Raw genomic sequence first — 24,172 nt, 5'->3', positions numbered from 1 at the left:
ATAATCATACTGTGTGGTAAATACTATAAAAGGTGTAAAAACATTTCTGCTTTTTCTATCATTGTTCTGTAGTTTTTAAAATAGAGATTTTTACCAAAAAAGACACAACAAAACAGCTGTTATATTAACTATTTTACCTTCTTTTGTAAAAACATTGAGATTGAAAAATTACACCAAACTTACTTCATTTTTGTCTTTGTCACGTTTTAACATTCTACAATTACCAATCTATGTGCTTTGAAAATTATGAATTGCTTACTTAAATTTAAGAATCCCAATCTATTTAATTATAAATGTAATCCTAGAATTGCTTAAAAAAACAAAAAACGTTAAGATCCTAAACCAGTACCAAGTTTTTTGCAAATATTGTATAATCAATATAAAAATTACATCATAGAGATATTTCTCTAATTATTAGGACACTATTTGTTAGAAAACACTTCAATTTTGCTACTTTAAAGTAAGTTATTTATACTACGATTATGTCACAGATTTATGTAATTTCTATTTAATGCTAATTTTGATTACTGATGCCATCAATATATATGTGGTCCAGATAAATATGAAACATGTACCTCTTCCACATTAATTTTAACGTCTCAATTAGTCTTTAGAAAATTTGTTCAGTTTGTTCTTGTAAATGTTCCTATACATACATTTCACAGTTTTTTTGGGTTTAAAATTCACTGTATGAGTAATAATTCAACTAAATTCATCCTCTTAGATAGTGCTTCAATGAGATTTGAATTGTTTCTAGTCTATTGAAAAGTTATCTTAGGGTTGCATTTTTGAGAGGAGACAATGTTGTTTTTTGTGTGTGTTGGGGGGGGGGGTAGGTAAGAATAAGCTTAAGTTAAGTTTGTGCGGTCGCCCCCTCGTACCCCGGCCGGGCAAAGGGTTTTCGCGCTTTATCTGGTAAACTAGCAACTCTACAAAAAAATTTATTTAACATTGTTTGTAGCAAGTTAAACTGTCTACATCTTTATTCCTATTACTTTTGGTCTTAAAATTGAAAATAAAAAAATTATATATATTATATAAAATATAAAAATTTTAAACAAATTTTCTTTTGGGCATTATAACTTTTTTGCTTGTCATTTTACAATAAAATGACATTAGAACCATATTATAAGGGGTTTTCCAAATATTAATTTTCACTACAACGTTGTTTACTCCTATTAATTTCTGTGGATTTTACAGCGCTCTGAAGTTTACCGGGTTCTTGAATACTCGCCATCTTGGAATAAGGGACGCAAATGGTTTTGGCGCTGTATCTCGTAAGCAGCTAGCAACTCTATTTATTAGACAATTTTTGTAGAAAATAAATTGTCTATAATTTTATTTCTATTACTTTTTATCGTAGAATGGAAAAAAAACTTATTAAGGAAAATATCTAAAAATGTTTGTATAGAGCGTTTTTCAGTGAATAAATTCTCTAATTTGTTTAATTTCAATAATTTTTTTGGATTTTATAGCACTCCGAAATTGGCCGATTTCTTGATACTCGTAATAAAAATGAACCATTAGAACCATTCTTTTATTATATATTTTTTTATTCATATAATTTATAATTTTTTTAATATTCTTATGTTATTATTAGTTTACTATCGAGCTTTTTCCAAACACGGTAGAGTCTGGAGGCGCGTTTTTTTAAGTGGTATCCCCATTAGGCCTAATCCATGCACAATTTTCAGGCGGGATAATATTGAGCGTAAAAATTTATTTTCCAGCTATTCTTGGTCTGAAAAATTGGAATGGTCGTGAGGTTCAAGATCTAATTTAGTATTAAAAGTGAATATTTGCAAAAAAACGGGTGTTATAATTGGCGTCATTGTGGGTATATTTTATTATTTCCATGAGGTTAGGTACTGCAGTACTCCATGAGGTTAAAATGCAATACTTTGGTCATGTGTTTAAAGGCAAAAGATACGAATTACTTCAAGTTATACTGGAAGGAAAAGTACAGCGCAAAAGATCAGTAGGAAAACGCCAAAACTAGTGGCTAAAAGACCTGAGGAGATGGTTCGACCGCTCATCCGCAGAAATCTTTCGCGCAGCAGTTTCCAAAACTACAATTGCCATTTGGATCGCCAACCTTCGAAAGGAGACGGTGCCATGAGAAGAAGAAGTACTGCAGGTTTCACCAGAACAATTGAGGCATACTGCAGAGCATTGGAGACCTGCTTTTCAGCAACAACATATACGTCTACAGTTTTCCTTGCATCTGCACAAAATTAATTCCAGAAGTTCGGGAGTGTTGCTTTTGAAAGTTTTGATTGATATTCAAATTTTTTCATGCTTTTTGAAGTCTCAATATTAAGGATCGCAGTGTTTTCAGGTAATAAAAACGAAAAAACGTTCGCCATGAGCAAATATGGCTCGGTTTTCTCACTGAGAGATAATGCTGATCGGCTAGCTAACTCAAGATATTTCTGTAAAAGTTGGATGAATTTAAGTACACTGATCTTGTAAGCTGCTGATATTGGGTCGCATTCTCAAAGAGGTATGGAGAAACAGCAAATTCTCTACAATGACGTCGCCATATATAAAACTTGAAGGACAGTATAATTGATAAGACATACACCCTTTTGAAGGTTTAAAAAAATTGTATACTTTGGACACACAACATTGGACTGCTTTCTGTCTAATGCCCTGTGTAAGACAAGAATGCCGATGTTTTCTGTTCCAGCAGTCCCAGAATCATAGGATTAGAATGCAGCACTTGAAGAACGTACAATGACTGTATTTGCATCAGATTCAGCCTGGTCGACACTAAAACTCACTTCTGATTTTGCAGTTTTGTGAAGGTCTATCAAGTTTGTTTTGTTATTTTCATTAGCAACAAATTTATCTTGAGATAATGTTGATATGGTGCTCTTATTAAACTTTATCTATGTTGATCAATGATTTTACGTACGACGCAAGCACACGAGGTAGGACAAGTTTTATGGTGACCGAAAGGGTCGATACTAAGTTAATAATAACATAGGAATGTTAAACAATGATAAATTGATTTAAAATGATATGAAGTCTTTCGTTTTTATTATACAAATTAAATTAAATTATACAAATTTTTAGTGAAAATTATTCTTGAAAAACCCTCTATAATATTGCTCTAATGTCATTTTATTTTAAAATGACTAGAAAAAAAAGCACAAAAAAAAATGTTTAGTTTTTTCTCAACAATTTTATTTTCCATTTTACAATAAAAAGTAATGGGAATTAGGTTGTAGACAATTTAATTTGCTATAAATAATGTCAGAAAATTTTCTGTAAGGTTGCTAGTTTACAAGATACAGCGCGAAAACGCTTAGCTCCCCTTATTCCAAGATGGGAGATTATTCAAGAACCCGTTCAACTTCGGAGCGCTGTAAAATACAAAGAAATTAATAAAAATTAAACAAATTTTAGTGAAAATTACTCTTTGAAAAACCATATATAATACTGCTTTGATCTCATTTTATTATAGAACTACTAAAAAAAGTTAAAAGTCACAAAAAAAAATTTTTTTCAAAATTTTTAGTTTCTGTTTATAACTTATATATTTTCCATTTTACGATAAAAAGTAATCGGAATAAAGTTGTAAACAATTTAATTTGCTACAAATAATATTCCACATAATTTTCTATAGAATTGCTAGTTTATGAGAAACAGCGCAAAAACCCTTTGCACACCTTTTTCCAAGATGGAGGTCGGGGACAAGCGTGGCTAGAAGGTTACGAGAAATGTAACATTTCATTGGACTATTTGTTTTTGTATAATATTGTTAATAAATTTTATTACATTACTCATAAATAGCCCTTCCTATGTATGTTAAAAAAGTAACCAAAAGGATTTAAACGTAGCTTGTACCATGTTATTTTTAAAATTGTATTATATATTTTTTTATTATTATATTAAAATTGTTTTTTAAAAAAATCGGAAATTAGGTATATTCTCGTATAAGTTACGTTATGTAATACGTATTTTTCTTCTTCTTCTTTTTTCTATTTATTGGCTTGCATACTCGTGCATCTGCCAGCTAATTTGGTAGTGTTGCAGCTCGTCTTGCTCTAAGCAATGTTGTAACACTAAAAAACTTTTTCTTCACAAATAACGGTAAACTTCTTTAATTTCACAAAATATAGTAAAGAGCTTTAGTTTTACAGACTTTAACTAAAAAATTACTTTTCTATAAGGATGCTTAAGATAATTTGAAATAAACTTAATATTCTTTCCTCAAACTAGTTCGGTGGCATGACCGCCATGGTATCCTCATGACGGACAAGCCTCGAATCTCTGTAATACGTATTAACATTTATTTTTAATTTATTGTATCAGGGTGACTAACCATCCGAAGGAAGGAGCTTATTCTAAGGTCTGCTTTAATTACGTTTTTTTTTTCACACCATCACCCAATGTTATTGGGTACATAATGTAAAAGAAAAAAAAACCGCAAACTGTAGCATCAAGACACCAGTTGGACTAGCTAAGCAATAACACACCTCTAACACAGTCTTTTAACTGAAGAAAAATAATCCTTACAATTTTAATTTTGAGACAACACAAAAGACATTCAGTTTGGGTAAATAAAAATCGGTTTGTTTTACATGGTCGTGAATCTGTAATCGTGGAATAATTCGTGAACGGTACGGTTTACTATTGAACTGTTGTTAGGTAAGCAAGAAAGTTTCCCTAACTGCCTCCAATGTGTCGGCACGAAACGTAGTCGTCCAGTGCTTTTAAGTTTATTTACAGAAACTGTATCGTTAAATTGGCGATACCACCTCAAAATTCTCTTATGAAGTGGTTCGCTTTCTTGCTGCCTTTTAAATCCTTGTTGAACCGAAATAACGGATAAACACATTGCTCACTCTAGAACAAAAAACGCTTTTTGCTGCACTGTCATCATTTTCTAAACTGGTCTCGTGCTGCCACCTGGACGTGAATCACGGCGGTCACATGGAACATTTATGATAATATGAATCAAAACATGGCAGAACATTTTCTCTTCATTTTCACATATTATTTAATATTATCTTATTTTATAGTATACTCCAGTCGTCAGAGACAAAAATGTCACTGAACCTCTAAATATCATACAAACAAGCTGAATTTTGCCGAGAATATTAATTTTCAGATCCCAAAAAAGATGCAAAAAAGTTCACATTACTACTTTTACCTTCTTCCTAACCCCCCTTCCCATAGGGGTAAAAACGCAAAAAAAATCGATTTACCAAGAATCTGTACGTACGCCCCAGAAAAAAATGTTTCAAATAAAAAATGTAGCTGAGATAATTTTAAACAAAGATGTTTATTAGTACTTTTTGTGTAGAATAAGCCGTTCTCTCACAAACAACGATTGAAACGACCGTCGATTTTAAACGTCAGTTACGCGTCGAAATCAATGTTCCATAAAATTTGTATCAGCTCGATGCTAAAAATTCGATATCTTTTGATTTAAGTGTCCTGTAGACAAGATGCGTTTTAAAGATAAATAGTTCAGCTTTCGTATGCAATTTTTGTATTTTGCCGCAAATAAAATAAGATTTTATACAGGGGTTAAATAAATAAACGTGGCGCGATTTTTGCCATTTTTTATGATTCTCACGAGATCAATACAATATATCCCTTTCATTGACTGGCCGCTATAGTTTCGATTACTAGAGCCTATCCTTTAAAACCCATGAAATTTTAGTTTTGAGTTTTGGCAAAAAATGTGAGGCATTTGAAATATGCTTAAAAAACGCTGGCTTTAAACTTTCACATAGCAAATGATCTAAAACATTTAAAAATTTTTTTTTCAATTACACTAGTACGTTTTTCAAAAGAACCAAAACTTCTGCAATAAACTACACCCAAAACCGTCTTCTTGGTTGCATTTTCCGTGACGTGTGATTGTTTGTAATGTAAAACATTAAATTATGCTTTTTATTCATATTTGAAATGTCTCATATTTGTTGCCACAACTCAAAATTTAAATTTCATATAATAGGTTTTAAATATTGATCTCTAAAAATGTAAATTTTATTACGACTGGTCAATAAAAGTGATCAATTTTAATAATCTCACGAGAATCGTAAAACATGGCAAAAATCACGTTTATTCTCGGAAAAATACAAAAACTGAATACAAACGCTGCACTTTTTACCTTTAATAGTAGGTATATTACTTTATGAGGCGGAGAAGCATGACTTTTCTTGACGCGCCCGATATTACGCGCCGAACGAAGTGAGGCGCGTAATAGGGGGCAAGTCAAGAAAAGTCGCTTCTTTGCCGAATAAAGTATACTATTTTTTCTTCAAACGTAGCAATTTTCAACCATAAATAGTACAATTCATACGCTATTTTTACTCGAAATTAACTGTGACAACTATCAAAGTCGTCTAGATGTTAGAAATTAAAATAATTAAGTCGTCGGTGGGATTTGAGTCTCCCTGGTTACAGTTGTTTGACAGTTGTTTGCAATTATTAAAGACAGTTTATTGTTGTTGCAACCGCAAGCGCAAATTTAGTGCGAAAAGGGAAAACCTAAACGAAATTGAGTCCGCGGCTAATGATGCCGTAGCACGTTTGGGGCCCTCCAAGTCCGATAAGAAGGATAATGCTCAAAAAATTTTAAACCCTCATGATTCGCCAATATCGGGAATGATTGCTGAAAGTTGTTCTCGACCATCAGTATCATCAACAATTACCAATGCGTATCAAGAGTCGGGAACATTTTTGCATGGTTTCAATTTTGAAAATGCCTCATTAACTAATTGTACTTTTAATATTACTATAAATAAAAATGATGTTCATTTGTTGTTAATGACATTTGTATTGTTGCTTTGTGACATGTTTCATATTGTTGCCATGACAACATTTTTCCCTCCGCCGTAAAGAAATGGGAAAAAAACTGCTGCCGGCGGAGACATCAAACTTTGACAGGATCAAGTTAGATAAGTAATGTCATCATTATTTGACGTTTGAAGAAAAAACATATTTTGATTGTTGTCGATAGGACACTTATCGATAAAAAGATATCGAATTTTTACCGTCGAGCTGATAGAAATTTAAATTTTATTGAAAATTAATTTCGCTCGCATAACTGACATTCAAAATCGACAGTCGTTTCAAGCGTTGTTTCTACAAGAACGGTTCATTCTACACAAAAAGTGCTTATAAAAATTGTTATTTATAATTATATCAGCTACATTTTTTACTTGAAACATTTTTTTCTACGGTCTACAGATACTTGGTAAATCGTTTTTATTTCGTTTTTACCCCCTTACGAGGAAAGTTTTAGGGGGTAGCCCGAGAGTAAAAGTGGTAAACTTTTTTGCTTCTTTTTTGGTGTCCCAAAATTAATATATTTTTAAAAATTCAGCTTATTTGTATGATTTTCAGGGGTCAACTCTCTGACTACTGGACTAGTAATAATGTATGTTTTTAATAATTTATAATGAACTAATATATCCAATGCAGATATGTAATAACGTTTGATGTACGAACATAAAATATACCTAACCTAAACTAGTATAAATAGGAAAAGGTAAAATCAAAATCTGCCTGGGTAAAAAATCGTTATTTACTTTTACATTTATCAAAAAGTACCTCTTTTGATTACGCCTTACACCGTCTTTTTCCAAATATTGATCATTCAAATGGCCATGGTAGTTTTGGAAACTGCAGCACGAAAAATTCCACTATCCCATCAGATCCTTTAACCATGAATTCTGGCCTCTTTCTACTGGCCTTTTATCCTGTTTTTTACCCTGTATTATGAGTCGAAGTCGCTAGTATCTTACACCTCTTAATACATGAATCAAGTACTACAGTTTTATTTCTTTGATAATGAAGACTAATGTTTTGGTTTTGCATATATTTAGATGTAAACCGAACATTTCGCTGTAACGGACTATGAAATTTATAATTTTTTGTAGCTATGACACCTTGTTTGCTATTAGGACGGTGTTGTCTATGTAACTGATGTTTCTTTTTCGTAGTTTTGTTGACCTTGACACCACTTTGTACTTTGTGGAATACTTTCCTAAATGTAGATTCCGAATACAGATTAAACAGACTGAAAGTTCCTTTAATAAAATATATAAAAAACATTAAAAAAAAGTAAAAGGGAGTCATGAAAAATAAAAAAAATGATATTAGAAATATCATAATACCATACGTAAAATATTTGTTAGAGAAATTTAATAAATAGAAAATTTTGGTATCTGGTTGCCTTACAAGAATTTGTTATAAAGGAAATAACTTCTTCTTCAGTGCCTTATCCGGTCCGGATGTTGGCGATCATCAAGGCTATCATGGTTTTGTTGACTGCTCTGCGAAACAGCTCCGCTGAGGTCATCCCAAACCATTGTCGGAGATTTTTCAACCACGAGATACGACGGCGTCCCGGTCCTCTTCTGCCAAATACTTTACCCTGCATAACAAGTTGAAGAATTCGATATTTTTCTTCGTTCCGCATCACGTGGCCGAGGTACTCAAGCTTGCGTTGTTTAATTAAATTAAGCACTTCTTTTTCTTTTGTCATGCGCTGTAGGACCTCAACGTTGGTGACATGGTCCACATAAGATATTTTTAGTATCCTTCTGTATATCCACATCTCGAAGGCTTCGATTCGTTTTTCAGTGGCTTGCGTCAGTGTCCAGGCTTCAACTCCATACAGTAACACTGGAAGAACGTAGCACCTCACTATTCGCATCTTGGTTCCCAAACTGAGATCACTGCAGCACAGCAAGGATCTCAACTTAATAAATGTAGACCGTGCTATTTCAATTCTGGATCTAATCTCTTGAGCGTAGTCCCATTGTACGTTGAGGGTAGTTCCGAGGTAAGTGAATCTGTCGACTCTCTGGATCTCTTCGCTACCTGCCATTAGTGCCCCGGGATCTAAAGTTGTACGGCTGACAACCATGAATTTAGTTTTCTTAATATTAAGGTTCAGTCCGTATGTTACGCTCACAGTTCGCACTCGGTCTAGTAAGGCCTGCAGATCGTTTAGGCTGGTTGCTAGCAACACAGTGTCATCGGCGTAGCGGATATTATTGATGTATTCACCGTTCACTCGGATTCCCATGTCTAGGTTTGTGAGGGCTTTATTAAAAATCTCCTCAGAGTATATATTGAAAAGAGTCGGCGATAGCACACATCCTTGTCTTACTCCTCGCATGATCTTCACTTGGTCGGTCAGCTGGTCTTCGACCTTGACTTGAGCACGCTGGTTCCAGTATAAATTTGTTATAATTTGTTATAAACACGTTTGTTATTTCCAAAATGAACCAGAATTTGACATTGGGAAAAAACACATTAGAAAAAATACTGTGTCGGGATAGTATAATGGTTTTTTCTTATTTTCCCCATATACTACTTGTAATTACTGAAAGAGAATTATCATGTTTAGATAAGATAAAAAGAATGAATATGAAAATCAATATGCCACCAAAAGTGGATCTAGACCCACTTTATGGGCATATTTATGGTGCTAGTATATATATATATATATATATATATATATATATATATATATATATATATATATGTGTGTGTGTGTTTTCCATTATTTTATTTTGACTCTGTTTAAAATCCTAAATACAAGATTACATTAAAAATTTCCTACGTTCCTCTACGATTCCAATAATTAGACAACACTGTATAATAGCATAAAATAAAATGAAACAACTGACTGACGATTTGAAATGTATTTGTAGTTTGATGCAGATCGATGAAGTTAATTATAGGTCGAACATTTACTTTTATCGCATGTCTGAGACAATTTAGAATAATGCAAAAATTGCACACTGGTGCTCTAACAGTACTATTTTTACATATATTTTTATAAACTCGACAAATAATGTTTCAGTATAATGTTATTATGGGTGATACATATTTGAAATGTCAAGCGGAAACAGAAAATTTTTTAAGGGGCTTCATAAAATAGGGTCGAAAGAGCCTTGATATCAAATATTTATATTAAGAATATCTGCGCAGCAAGTAATTTTCTTATGGAAATAATGCAGGATTTTACATTTTTTCAAGATTAATACCGCATCAAAACTGACTAGTAAAACAGTCGATTTTTGTATCATATCGTTTATCGATGAAGTTTGTAAGAATCGAAGACTAGCAGACGGTCTTCGCGCCAACCGTTGCATCGCCATTAACAATGTATCCCACAATCGCATAGGAAACGCCGGAAATAAATAATTTCAGACCACGGCCTCCAAATCCGGAAAACAATGTTTAATTACAATATTTAATGTATTTATACTGTTCTTTAAAGTAATATATATATCAATTTTAATTCTTGAAGTCGTTTTTAACACTGTACTGTAATTTTCTTCGCCACGACGAATTTACTTAAAAATTGGATGTAGGTTCTTCTTACCCGCTACTTCACTTTGGACTTGAGCCCAAGGTTGCTTTTGCTTGGGGGTGAACACCCCACTTCTCAGGGTAGAAAAAACATATGTTCAAAATAAGTCCGGAAACGGAAAAATTGACTAATTCTGAGCAACTTGTATTCTAGAATTTTTTTCACTCAATATAGACTCATCACTTATATAGACTTCACACAGACCACACACAGATATCACTTCTATAGACTTCTATAGACTTTTTTAAGTCAATACTTTTTGAGTTAATTTCGAATGAAAATGTTCATTTTTCAAAATAAAAACCACGTTTCGAATGCAAAAATGTAGCTTATAAAAAAAAACAAAAAAAACGGTGTACTAATGAAGTCTGTAGACCTACTAGAGGTGTAGCTGATGAAAGGTAGGTTCTTATTTGTCAAATTCCAAATCGAATATTTCAACGTGAAACGACCAAAAAATACTTTTCGAAGAAAACTCGTCAAAACATTTTGAAAGTGTTAAGAATAATCTTTATTTTTGTTGTGTTTTAAAAGTTTCTAGGATCAAAATTAAGCGAGTTACGCTCAAAATAAAGTTGGTCCTTTTTTTTATAAAAACATCGTGAAAATCACCCCCTAATTAGCACCCCGGGGAAGTATTGAAAATGCTGTGCGAAACAAACAGTTAATTTCTAGGCTCACTCGTCAGACTTTTTAACAATATTTATAACAGCGGGGAGTTTCCTCAAGACTGGCTAGAGTCAACTTTTGTTGCCATACCGAAAAAACCAAAAGCAAAGTCTTGTGATCAACATCGGATGATAAGTCTAATTAACCACATTTCGAAAGCATACACCAAGGTTATTTACAACAGAATAAGCAAAAAACATTGGAGATTCGCAGTTTGGGTTTCGGAATTCTCTTGGGACAAGAGAAGCACTTTTTAGTCTACAGGTACTCATCCAGCGCTGCAGAGATATGAACAAAGACGTGTACATATGCTTTATAGACTACGCAAAAGCATTCGATAACGTAAAGCACGAAAAGATAATTGAAGTTCTCCATAAGATCGGAGTCGACTACAGAGACATTCGAACAATAGCGAGTCTCTATTGGGGTCAAACAGCTAAAGTGAAAGCAGGATCTACATTGACCAATAAAATTGAGATCAAGAAAGGGGTACGACAGGGCTGTATCTTGTCTCCTATTCTCTTTAATATATACTCAGAAGAAGTATTTAAGACAGCGCTGGAGGAAAGCACAGAAGGCATAAAGATAAATGGAGAAATAATTAATAACATAAGGTATGCTGATGACACTGTGATTCTAGCAAGTAGCATGGAGGAACTGAGTTGCCTAATGAGTAAGATACAAAAAACAAGTGCACAATACGGACTCAGACTAAATATCACAAAAACCAAATGGATGTTAGTAAGCAAAACCCAACAACCACCACAGCAACTGATATTAGACAATAAAAGAATTGAACACGTGGATTCGTACATCTACTTGGGAACAACAGTTAACTCAAATTGGGATCAAGCGAAGGAAATACGTATAAGAGTAGAAAAGGCAAGAGCATCGTTTACTAGCATGAAGCAAATTTTCACCTCTAAAAGCCTCACCCTACCTCTCAAAATTCGACTTCTGAAATGTTATGTATTCCCGGTTTTGGTATATGGAATGGAGGCGTGGACAATGACCGCAACATTGATGAAAAAAGTAGAGGCCTTCGAAATGTGGGCTTACCGACGTATATTACGTATATCCTGGACTGAGCACGTGACCAACGAAGAGGTACTACGCCGGATAGGTAAAAAGAGAGAGGTAGGAATAAGTATAAAGAAAAGAAAGTTGGAATACTTGGGTCACGTTATGAGACATAATAAATATAAAGTACTACAGCTGATCGTTCAAGGGAAAATAGACAGCAGAAGGGGTCCAGGGAGGAAAAGACACTCGTGGCTCCAAAACTTGCGGCAATGGTTCGGATTGGCATCTGCTGAACTATTCAGATCTGCCGTAAACAAAGTCAGAATAGCCATGTTGATTGCCAACGTTCGGAACGGACAAGGCACATGAAGAAGAAGATTAGCACCCCAAATAAAATTAATCGCTACCGCTTTACAATTTTCTTTATTTATGTATTGTTTATATGATCTGTAAGTTTAACCGATTCAAAGTGCTTATTTTTAAAAAAATGTGTTTGTAAAATAAAATAAAAATTTTTGAAATTTTGAACAAAATGTCTTTGTTTCAAATGAACTTAAAAGTATTAGTGATACGAAAAATCTTGACGAGTAAAAAAAATATAGCTTTAGCTTTTCTGAGTATTTCGTTTTTTTTTTTGTTTTTCTGTAAGACAACAATTGGTTAAGTTATTGCTGTTTAAAGTTTGCATACACGCGATATTAGTGACTTGTTTAAGACCTTTTAACTACAACTCTTTTAAAAATAAGGGTTTAAAATAATGGGTTGTTTTTTAAGTTGAAATAAAATAAATTCATAACATTTTGATTTAAAAAATTATTGCAGCTTTAGTTTCAGAGAAAAAAATATACTACAATTATTCGAATTTCTTTGCATAGGGTGGTTTTTATAAGGGTAGAAATTATGTGGTAAAAAATTAAAATAGTAAATAAATCCAAATTTAATATCATAATTATAATATGCATAATTAAATAATTCCAAATTGCTTGAATTTACAATTATATTATTTTTTTCTAATAGGGGTCGTTTTCATCCTTAAAAATAAAAAGCAATCAAAGACACAAGTCCAATTTTGAAGTGGAGGTTAATTATGACCTAAATCCAAATTTCCACACTAATCAGTAAAGACAAGGTATTATTGACATTGTTTTAATTATAAATAACCTAGGGGGTGAGATTTATGGGTTATAGTGTGATAAAATCTTAAATTAATTGAAATTGACTCACTTCATTAAAAGATTGTTTAAATCAATTATCAGTTTTTAATTTTAGAATTACACGATTTTTTTCTACTAGGGGTAGCTTTCAGTCCTACAAAATAAAAAGCAACCAACGGCACAAGTCCAAAAGTGAAGTGGAGGGTAAGCAGAAACTAATTCCAAATTTTGATGCAATTCGGTGGTGACACCTAAAATTACAGGGTATCGCCATATTTCACGTTAATTAACTAGACTATTGGTATATTTTACACAATTAAAAAAAAAACGGTGTTTTGCCTTCCGTATGTTTTTCTTTCCAGAATGTTTACAAAAATTTATTAAATAATAATCATCTAATATAATAACACAATATATATATATATATATATATATATATATATATATATATATATATATATATATATATATATATATATAATATATATATATATATATATATATATATATCATATTATGATGTTTTTAACAAAAACCACTGATTTCTTTTAACTATTTTATTTTTGATTTGAATATTTTCAAACAGAAAACTATTTTAATTTTTACATATCAGATGAACTATTTTTAAACTATTGAATATTTTGGACTTGAAAACTGTATATAATAAACGTGAACATAGTTAAAGTAAGTATTTGCATGCATATCTAAAAACCATTTACAACAAATAGCCAAGCAAAATCTAACACGTAAGTTTATTCGTGCGATATAAATCGTGGCATTGAGCCAAATTAACGAGAGTCTTCTGCGTTTCCAACGACAGACAGCTATTAATCACTACTTTTGTGTCTTTTAATAACCAAATTGATTTATTTTTAAGCAGTAGATATTCCTAAACTACATCTTGACGTCAGTCGTCTCGATGTATTGACCTAATAGGCCCCACATTCTGCTAAATCACCAACTACTGAAAATGTGCTATTCTTCATGTTACTGTTTATACAGAAGAATATTGGAAGTAAATGGCATTTTCGAATGTGCAAATTGCTCCATGGGAAACTTGACCCCAAATTTTAGAGTATTGACGGCAACAGAAAAGATGAAGATTCATCCAATTTTTTGCACAAAATATTGACACATAACCTTAAAATTCCATAAAATGTCAAAAATCATTTTCTGGTCATAACTCGCTTAATTTTTTACCAAAATAGACTTATTTTTTTTTTAATTAAAGGTGTTTTTGTGCTCTACAAAAATATTTAAACAAAAAGGAGGCTTGGCGGGAAATTCAAATTTATTTTGAGCTTTTGAAAAATTTAAATACCTATAAAAAAATAACAAAAACTATGAATAGATCGAACAAAATATATAGAATATAATATGATCACCAATTCTATGTTCCAGAATTTTTTCAAAATTTTTAAAGTGGTACAGGACAGTTAAAAATCGAGAAAAAAACGGTTTTTTGCCGTTTTTCGTCATTTAGTGAGTTACATTTTTAGTTAGAGATGCGTTGTCTTTTGAAAGTTTTTTAAGTAAGTAGCTGACATGAATAGCTTTAATTTGGGCCATTTTCGACCCTTAGAACCAAAGTTATGTTGATTTAAAAGACGAGAATCTGATTAGAATCTTCGATTCTCCGGTTTTCGCCATTTTGAAGATTCTAAACAGATTTTCGCCTTTTAAATAATTATAATTCCTGTTTTTAAGCTCCAAAATGATTCATTTGGATTTAAAATTAAAGGTAATGATGTCAACTGATAGCTCAAATGATTTTCAAAACAGTAACGTCTCTTTAACTAAAGGTATAACGGAAAAACGGTGAAAATGCCGGAGAAAACGCGACTGTTTTAATCAAATTTTCATTTTTTAAATCACCATAACTCTGGTTCTAAGGGTCCAAAATGGTTCGTCTGGAGTCCAATTTAAAGGTATTGATTGAAAGCTATTGACTTAGATAACTTTCAAAAGAATGGCCCATCTCTAACTAAAAATGTAACTCAATAAAAGGCAAAAAGCCGGTAGTGCTTCAGTACAAATACCATCAATGAAATTCTAGATTCTAAAGTAGTTAGTTTCTTATTTTGGTTCATTTTGCAGGATTTCCATATACTTTAGAACTTTTGAAAATACTTAATATAGACTACAGTGAAATAACATTGACTTTGAAAGACCTTGTTTATGACTTTCATTACAATACTGACAAAATTACTCTCCTATGTATGATATAAAATAACAAAAGATCTTAAACGTGTTTTAAAGTCTCATTTATTTTATTTAAAATTTAAAAGCCTCATTTTTGTTTTAAATAAATCAAACACTTGTATACACAAGTTAGCTTATGTCATATTTATATTGAATTTATTGTGTGGGAATCATTAACCACCCAAAAGAAGACATGCCTATTCCTGTCTAAAAGCTACAAAGACACATTTTGGGTTTAGAAAGACACATGTTGGGTTTAGACAAAAATTATTTAAAGTATTGGTGTGAAAAGATCTAAGAGGCTTTCTTGTAGGTCCAACTTTGAAAATCTTCCAATCTGTTATGCTTGGTATCAGTTGAATCCAACCATTTTTTCAATTCTCCAATCCAATTAAAAAGCTTGTCTGGCTTGCTCTATTCTGCATCTGATATCTTCAGTTTTTTCCCCCTGGATGCTATTCCCACCATCATTTTCAGCATATTCTACCGATTACAGTGCAGCCTCTCTTAGATAGTAATTCTTCATATCTGCCCGCATGTAGATATATATATATATATATATATATATATATATATATATATATATATATATATATATATATATATATATATATAGAAAGAAAGAGAGAGAGGGAGAGAGAGTCAAAGGATAATTGAGAAACATCACTGTACTAAGGAAGAAATAAAAACAAGTGCTTTAGACGGAGTGTCTTTAATGTTAGTCAAGCTTCGCCAGATATTTTTAGGCGTAATCAAAACACGCAAAACGGTGACTTTTTCTTAAAGAGAGAGATGGAGAGAGAGTCAAAGAATAATTGGGAAACATCACTGTACTAAGGAAGAAATAAAAACAAGTGCTTTAGAGGGAGTGTCTTTAATGTTAGTCAAGCTTCGCCACATATTTTTGGGCGTTGTTTTGAAACAAAAAAAATACACATAATATGTGTGGTGAAACGAGAAGATTTTTTTCTCAAAATGCAAAAGCAATTATTATGCCGGTAGTTTTCTCAATTCGGCGTAAAATTTATTTGTAAAACGACGAGTTTGGCTAAAAACCAAGAATTTGTTGATTTGAGAATTTATTTAATAAACTAATAAACTTAATTGATTTAACCTAAAAAAAATTGATGTATCGTTAAATTAATGAGGATTCTGGTTGAACTTTAACAAATAATAAGCTGGTTGTATCCTATTTTTGTTTGTTACCGATTACTTTTATTTCTTAATCAGTCACTTCATTTGGTTGAAAAGTAATTATTACTATTTTCCTATCAACTGCACTGGTGATTTAATCGTACCTCCCGGCCTCGAGTAAGCGGCTAATAGAGAGACAGCAACTGCAAGACAAAAACGAAAGAAAAAGAAACCTTTCGAGATAAAGTATCATGTCACGACGTTGTTGGTCGTTGTAGTTGAAAGACTCAAGTCGTATGAAACAATTTATGTAATGTATACAGAAGTTCTTCCCTGTATCTCAAGCGTAACTATCTGCAACTGGCAGCGGATTTCGCTCAAGTGCTGAAAAACACAAAAGATCTCTTTGGATATCTCTAATGAATATGTATTAAGGGTTAAATCATTTTTACAATGAACGTTGGAGATTTAGAATGGGGATCAGATGGAATGTAGACGGCTAGACAAAGGAAAATGTTGGAGGTTTTAAAAATCATAAATTGCAAATCTGCTAAAAAATATGTTTTATAACAAGTTCATTCTAATTGTATAAATCTTATAATAAAATTATTTTCAATAAAAAAACCTAATGCTCTTTTCAAATGATAATTGTTTGTGATTAATATACTTCAAGCGTTGATATAAGGACATATAGGGAGTAATAGAATAGAAAAATATTTAATTGCTTAAGTGAATCATTGTCTTAATTAAGTTTGGAAGCTTTATAGCGTTTTTTTTTTAGTTTATATTAAAATAAGTATACAAAACAGTTAACAGGTAAACAGGGTCACTCTCTTCTCGCCTAGGGGCCCATCAAGGCATTTTTTTTAACATACAACACTAGGCCACGGTAAGAAAGGAATTTAAACAATTGGGTTAGAGACAAAAGTTACATTATTAATTAATGTATAATTATTTACATGGTTATTTTACTATCTTTTAAAAACATATCTAATAAATCATACGCTGCTCTCGAGTCTAATGATAATAGGTACTGAAGGTTCCAAGGGGCTAATATATTGTGTTTATGTAAATGATTTATTAATCTGGATGAAATTATAGTATTTCTGGGGCAACTGAAAAATATATGATCTAGGTTTCCTTCTTCTGTACAAAATTCACATTGATCATTATCTAAAACCTTAAGTTTAAATAAATGTTTGGGGTAACAAGCATGCCCAAATCTCAGTCTTATGATCGTGGTAACATATTTTCTAGGTACATTAAAAAACTTATACCAAGGAGTTTTAGGAATATCTGTTTGAAGAGAAGTGTATCTATTTGGGCTAACAATGGAATATTCCTTCTATATATTATCCCACCTTTGGTATAATCTTAATTTTAAGGAAGCCAGAAAGTCGCAAGCCGTGATTTTATACGAAGTTTCTCTACCAGACATAATACTTTCTCTTGCTAATTGGTCTATATGTTCGTTATTTTCCAAACCTATAGGTGCTTTAATCCAATCAAAAAGTACATTTCTGCCCCTTGTTACTAACTTTTGTTTGATATCCTTAATATTGTAAATATAAGGGCAACTGTACGTATTTGGCAATCCCGGTTTCCCAATAGAGGTCGTTTTTAGTCCCGGCCAATAACGTTATTAATGTCCAAAGTTTGTTATGTATTTAATATTATATAAGTATTGTCTCAAAATTATTAATCAATATTAATACACCTCTAATACACTCATTACACTCTAATGTCAGCGGATTTCGCTCAAGTGCTGAAAAACACAAAATTCTCTTTGGATATCTATAGTGAATATGTATTAAAGATTAAATCACTTCTATAGAGGACATTGGAGATTTAGAACAGGCCGTTTAGCTTACTTAAAGCAATCAGCCAAATAGTGGAAAGAGTCAAACTTAGCAGACTACAAGCTGAGACAAACCGGCTAGGGCTAATAGCTGAAGCTAGTTTTCGGCTTCAGAGCAAACCGTTCCAGCGAGCTACAAGCACTCAGACTAACAGAGTACATAACAGCCAAATTTAATGATAGGCAATATACAGAAGCTGCATTCCTGGACATAAGTAAAGCCTTCGACAGAATCTGGCATAAAGGTTTAACATTTAAAATGAGAGGATATGGATACAGTGTTTCAGAGTTCGCATAAGACAAATTCTGTTCAAACTCGAAACTCAAAAGACTAAAGTGCCGCAGCTAGAGCTCCTGTCACCCTTACTGTACAAAATATACACCGCAGACGTTCCAAGAACACCAACAACCCTACTCAGCTTTTATGCCGACGATACAGCGATGGCAGCAAAACATAGAAATATCGACATAGCAATCAATATTCTACAATCAGCACTAGGCAGCATACAAAAATTGGGCGTAGAATAAAAAATTGCCATCAACTCAGAAGAGAGAAAGCAGAAGCAGTCCTCTTAACGTTTAAAAAACGTGTAGAGCCACGCTACAAAAAGGAAACATGGCAAAAGCCTCACTAAGAGAACTCACAGGCAAAAACAGCAAATTAAAAATAAAAACTAACATAAGACGGGAACATGTCTGTTACATAAACAAGAGCAGGATACAAGCGGCCCACAATAGCAGCCTATCACAAGCAGTCAAAGTACCCAGATACGTCGCTGAACGTTTTCTATTCAGAGAACTCCATCAACGTAGACATGAACAATACTGTGCACAACACTAACAAAGATTCTTAATTTCAAACATCCTTAAAAAACACAAAAAACATAAAAAAACGGCTTTGGAAACACAAAAAAAAATCAAAGAAATCTATCAAAAACCAGCGAAAGCCAACAAAAAAATTAACAAAACCCAAAAAAACCCGGGCACGAAGGTCCCAAACCCTCGAGCACCAAGTCGCCGAAAAAGGTGTAGCCTGAAGCGGAGACGTGAGGCCCGAGCAAGCAAATCAGATTAGCGGATGTCACAAGAAGATAGTAGGACAAAAAAGCGCCTTTTTCCTGCTATCAATGTTGGAGTCCTTGTACCCAGAACTTCCACATGAAGAGCATTTAGCTGAGCGGGGAAAGGGATGGTTAAGAGCATTGGATAGCGTCGAAGTGATACCTGTTCTTACATAAATTAACACCCCTCGCTCCAATGAATTGTAACATCCGAACGTCATTTTAAGAAGTGTACAAGTCTCTTAGACTGGGTTAAATTAAATTGCTTGCTTGTTTGGAGATTTAAAATGGGGAACAGAGGAAATGTAAAGGGCTAGACAAAGGACATTGTTGGAGGTTTTCAAAATCATAAATTGCAGATCTGCTAAAAAATGTATTTTATAACAAGTGCATTTTAATTTTACAGATTTTTTATCAAAAGTAATTTTAATAAAAACATGAATGCCCTTTTCAAATGATAATGATAATGATACTTGTTTGTGATTAATATACTTAATTATAGGGAGTAATCGAATAGAAAAGTACTCAATTGATTAAGTGAATCATTGTCATAATTAAGATTGAAAGCTTTATAACATTTTTAACATCTAAGCTTTGTAATGTATTTAATGTTATATACATAATGTCGCGCTGCCATATTTGACAGTATACCTGAAATACAAGTAACTCTTCAGAGCTTATTAATACAAACACTACAGGAACAATCAGACAGGCGGCTCCAATCGCGGATTCTCTCTACGCCTCAAATACTTCAAAAGGCCAAAAGTTTTTCCGGGAGGAATAGAGTCTAAGCTAGCAAAAAACGCCTCTCTGGAGCTCAACAAAATTGGATAGAGAAAGAGGCAAAAATGTCTGCTAGAACATTAATTACAGCAAATTCACATACAACGAATGCGGAGGTACGTAATGTGGCTTTAATACAAAAACCATCGGTTTACAGGGACCAAATTAGATTTCTATCGGGCATTGGTAGAGAGCTTATATATATATATATATATATATATATATATATATATATATATATATATATACATATATCTATATGATATATATATATATATATATATATATATAGTAAACTCTTAAATATTGGGGAAATCTGCATATTTAAGAGTTTACTATTTAACTAACCTGCAAAGATTATATATATATATATATATATATATATATATATATATATATATATATATATATATATATATATTTTTTTAGTGGATTTTCTTGGGCTTAGGTTCATAAAAAAATTTGATTTGGTACTAAGATAAGATAATTTTTTTATGAACCTAAGCCCAAGAAAATCCACTAAAAAAATATATATTAAGGTTCAAGAACTAAACTCAAACTATATATATATATATATATATATATATATATATATATATATATATATATATGACAATCACTAAGTTCTCGGGAAGAACCGAGTTGAGAATTTAATACCCGTTTAGGCACCAATTTTGGAGCCATTTTCAAGACGGATACGGTTCCGTTTGAGTTCGGGGTCTCAATCTGTCTACTCTCCTCAGTCGTGACGTACCAGTATCGTGTCCTGTATATGTACAAGAACCGTTAAACGGTTCGGTGGTGTCTTATTTAGATAATCGGCGCATCTGTTTTAAAGCAACATGTAATGAGCCTGATATCGTATAAGACTGACTTGGGCAGCCTTCGACAAGTTGAACCACATTTTTAAATCGTCCGATATACCAATATATCTTAAAAGAAAAACTTTTAATCAATGTATTTTGCCAGCGTTGACTTACGGGGAGGAAACGTTTACTATGACAAGGAGAACGGTGAAAAAGATCCATGTGGCTCAAAGGGCGATAAAGCGTGCTATTTTGAGCGTTTCAATACAAAGCAAGTTCTCCGCCAGCTATGGCCAAGAACAGGAGTGTCTGATGCTGTAGAGATAATAGCAACACTGAAGTAGAACTGGGCAAGTCACGCAGCACGAATGACAAATAATAGATGGACAAAGCGGCTACTGGAATGGAGACCAAGAGATAATCCCTACCGGAGCAAAGGTCCTTCACCAACACGGTGGATTGATGATCTAAAACGTTGCCATAAGAATTGGATACAAGAGACACAATGATGATGATGACGTAAAGGGAAAACTTATTTTAACCCTTGTGAAACTAACTTGAAAGCACATCAAGCAGACCTGGAATATTATTCAAGCAGTGTTAAATTGACGATAAAGCACACACTAGACCTAGACATGGCCACCGAACAATTTCAAGAGGTTGTTACATCCGCATTCGAAAACAATTAACTGGAGTTAGTGAAGAATTTCAGTAAGAAAGCACCCTGGTAGAATGACAACTTTTCCAATCAAAGGACTAAAGTGGAATCCTTTTCCAATACTTCTACAGAAGAGAAATGATCTTCTGAACAAAAAAATATGTATGATCTTAGAGGCTATCTTAGGACTGACGTACATACCAAAAACATGAAGGCTAATGAGGGTGGCTTTTATACCCAATCGTGACAAAACCTAACAGAAAATAGTCCCTGAGGCCGATAAGTCTGATGTCTCTTGTTTTGAATACACTGGAAAAACTGCTCGATAGACTCATTAAGGTGGAATGCGTACTGAAAAACTAAGAGGAATGATATACATTCTCTCTTATGTCCTCTGGTCAAATTCCTTAAGTATCTAAAGTACCTAAATTGGCACCACTGCAATTCTGCTTCTTTGTGTCTTTCGGTTAATGACAAGATGAGTCGTGATTGGTAGGATTAAAAACCAAAAGACCTTATTTTCTTGATTGGTGCCCGGATTAGTTCGTCCAAGTATTCCATCATCGCATTACAGTAAACTCATCACCAACTCTATTTTCAAAGGGCCATTTCAGTCTTCAGCATCCATATCATTCGAAAAAATAATTCGATCGACGTACAGGAGGCACTAAAAAATAATATTTTCAAGACGAATATCAACTTACACTCATACTTTCATTGCATTGCAATAATAAACAATGGTCCTTTTTTTACTAATAAGCAGAAGCTATTAGGTTCCTTTTCAGATTGTTGCAAAACTTTAATCATTACACAAACCCAGATTATCACCAAAAAATTAAGATATATTCAAATTTAATGAGTATTACATTTTCAATGTCAGGCAGCATATAATACGCGATAGATAATATTTTCAATGAAATATATCACTATGTGCAGAATTTCTGTCACTTGAGCTAGCCTTAGTAACCGGACACTGCTTTGTTTATTAATATAAACAAACAATTAGCAAGTTTCTATTTTGTTTTTTCACTATTGTCGAATCGAGATATATTAATTATAAAAATAAACGTCACTACTAAGAAGCACATAAATATATAAAATATTTAGATTTAGAAGATAGCACAAAAAGAGTTTAATATTTAATATATTTTTTAAAATATACAAAAAATCTTGTAATAAAATCATATTATCTTTTTCTCTCTTTTAAAGTTTTCAATCCCAATGTACTTTCTGGTTCATAAACTTAAATTAATAACAATAATTAATATAATATACCTAAATTAATTATGCAAGGAATACCTCATTTGAAAGCTCATTTTACGATTATGAATTCCATCGCAATAACCTCAAAATATTAATTTCAATTACAAACAATTACCTCGCAAGATCTGTCATTCAAAAAAAATAAAGGGTTTGCATCTGCTATGAAGATGGTCAATGTTTTGGATTATTAATGAATATATGGATTAATGAAATAATGGATTTGTATTAATTATCAATGGTAAAATAAAAGTTTTGTATATTTTTGTTTTTGTTTTCTGGTTTAAGTTTCTGATTTAAGTTTCTGCTTTAAGTTTCCTCTTTTAAGTTGTCTACTTACTCTAAAGTAGTCTCTTTTATTTTTTCTGTGATAGAGTTCTCATTGGCCCCAAGGAAGCCTAAGTACGTCTTGGACTTTTCTACTATCTCAAAGCTAGAATTTAGAATTGTCAATGATAAAGTTGTAATCAGTATTCCTGGCTCTGTTATTGGGTGTTGATATCATCACTTTCGTTTAGTCCTAATATACAGGGTGTCCAGAAACTTTCCTGACAAACGAAGACCTGAGATTCCTCAGATAATTTCAAGATAATTTAACCCAATTCACCTAGTCCAAAAATGCTCCTACGGGAGCTAGAGCTCTTTGAAGATGGCGCCTTGTAATTAGTTTTTTTAAGTACCTAATGAACGCTTCTATTTAGAAAAACAAAAACTGATACGATCATTTATTCTTCAGAGTTGAATCAATTTCATCAACTGCGAATTTCTAGTACCGATCATAGGCGTCCGTTTCGGGTAGGTCAACGGTTATTTTAACGCGTTACTTCTTTGTCTTTGTCTTTTTTTAACATTTCGTGATACTAGATTATTAAATTTTTAGGTATTCTAGTACTAAAAGGTACCCTTACTCAAGTCGATAGAATACACCGTTTTCTGAAAAAATCAATTTGAAAATTTATCGTTTTTCCTTACTTTGTGGCATTCAAATATAACAATTTAAATTCAACAAAAATGGTTTTTACTAATGAGGAATACGCTGATCTGTTTTAGTTTATCGCAAAATGAGGTGTAACGCTCAATCAGCACAACGTAGATACCCTGAAAAATTTCCCAATCATGATTCCACGCACTCAACATTTACAGCTCTTCATCAACGATTAAGAGAAACAGGTTCAATGATCTCAAAAAATAATGAAAGAGGGCGAAATAA

This window comes from Diabrotica undecimpunctata, chromosome 3 (genome assembly GCF_040954645.1).
Source record: "Diabrotica undecimpunctata isolate CICGRU chromosome 3, icDiaUnde3, whole genome shotgun sequence".
NCBI classification, from domain to species: Eukaryota; Metazoa; Arthropoda; class Insecta; order Coleoptera; family Chrysomelidae; genus Diabrotica; species Diabrotica undecimpunctata.
This window is presented reverse-complemented; position numbering follows the sequence as displayed.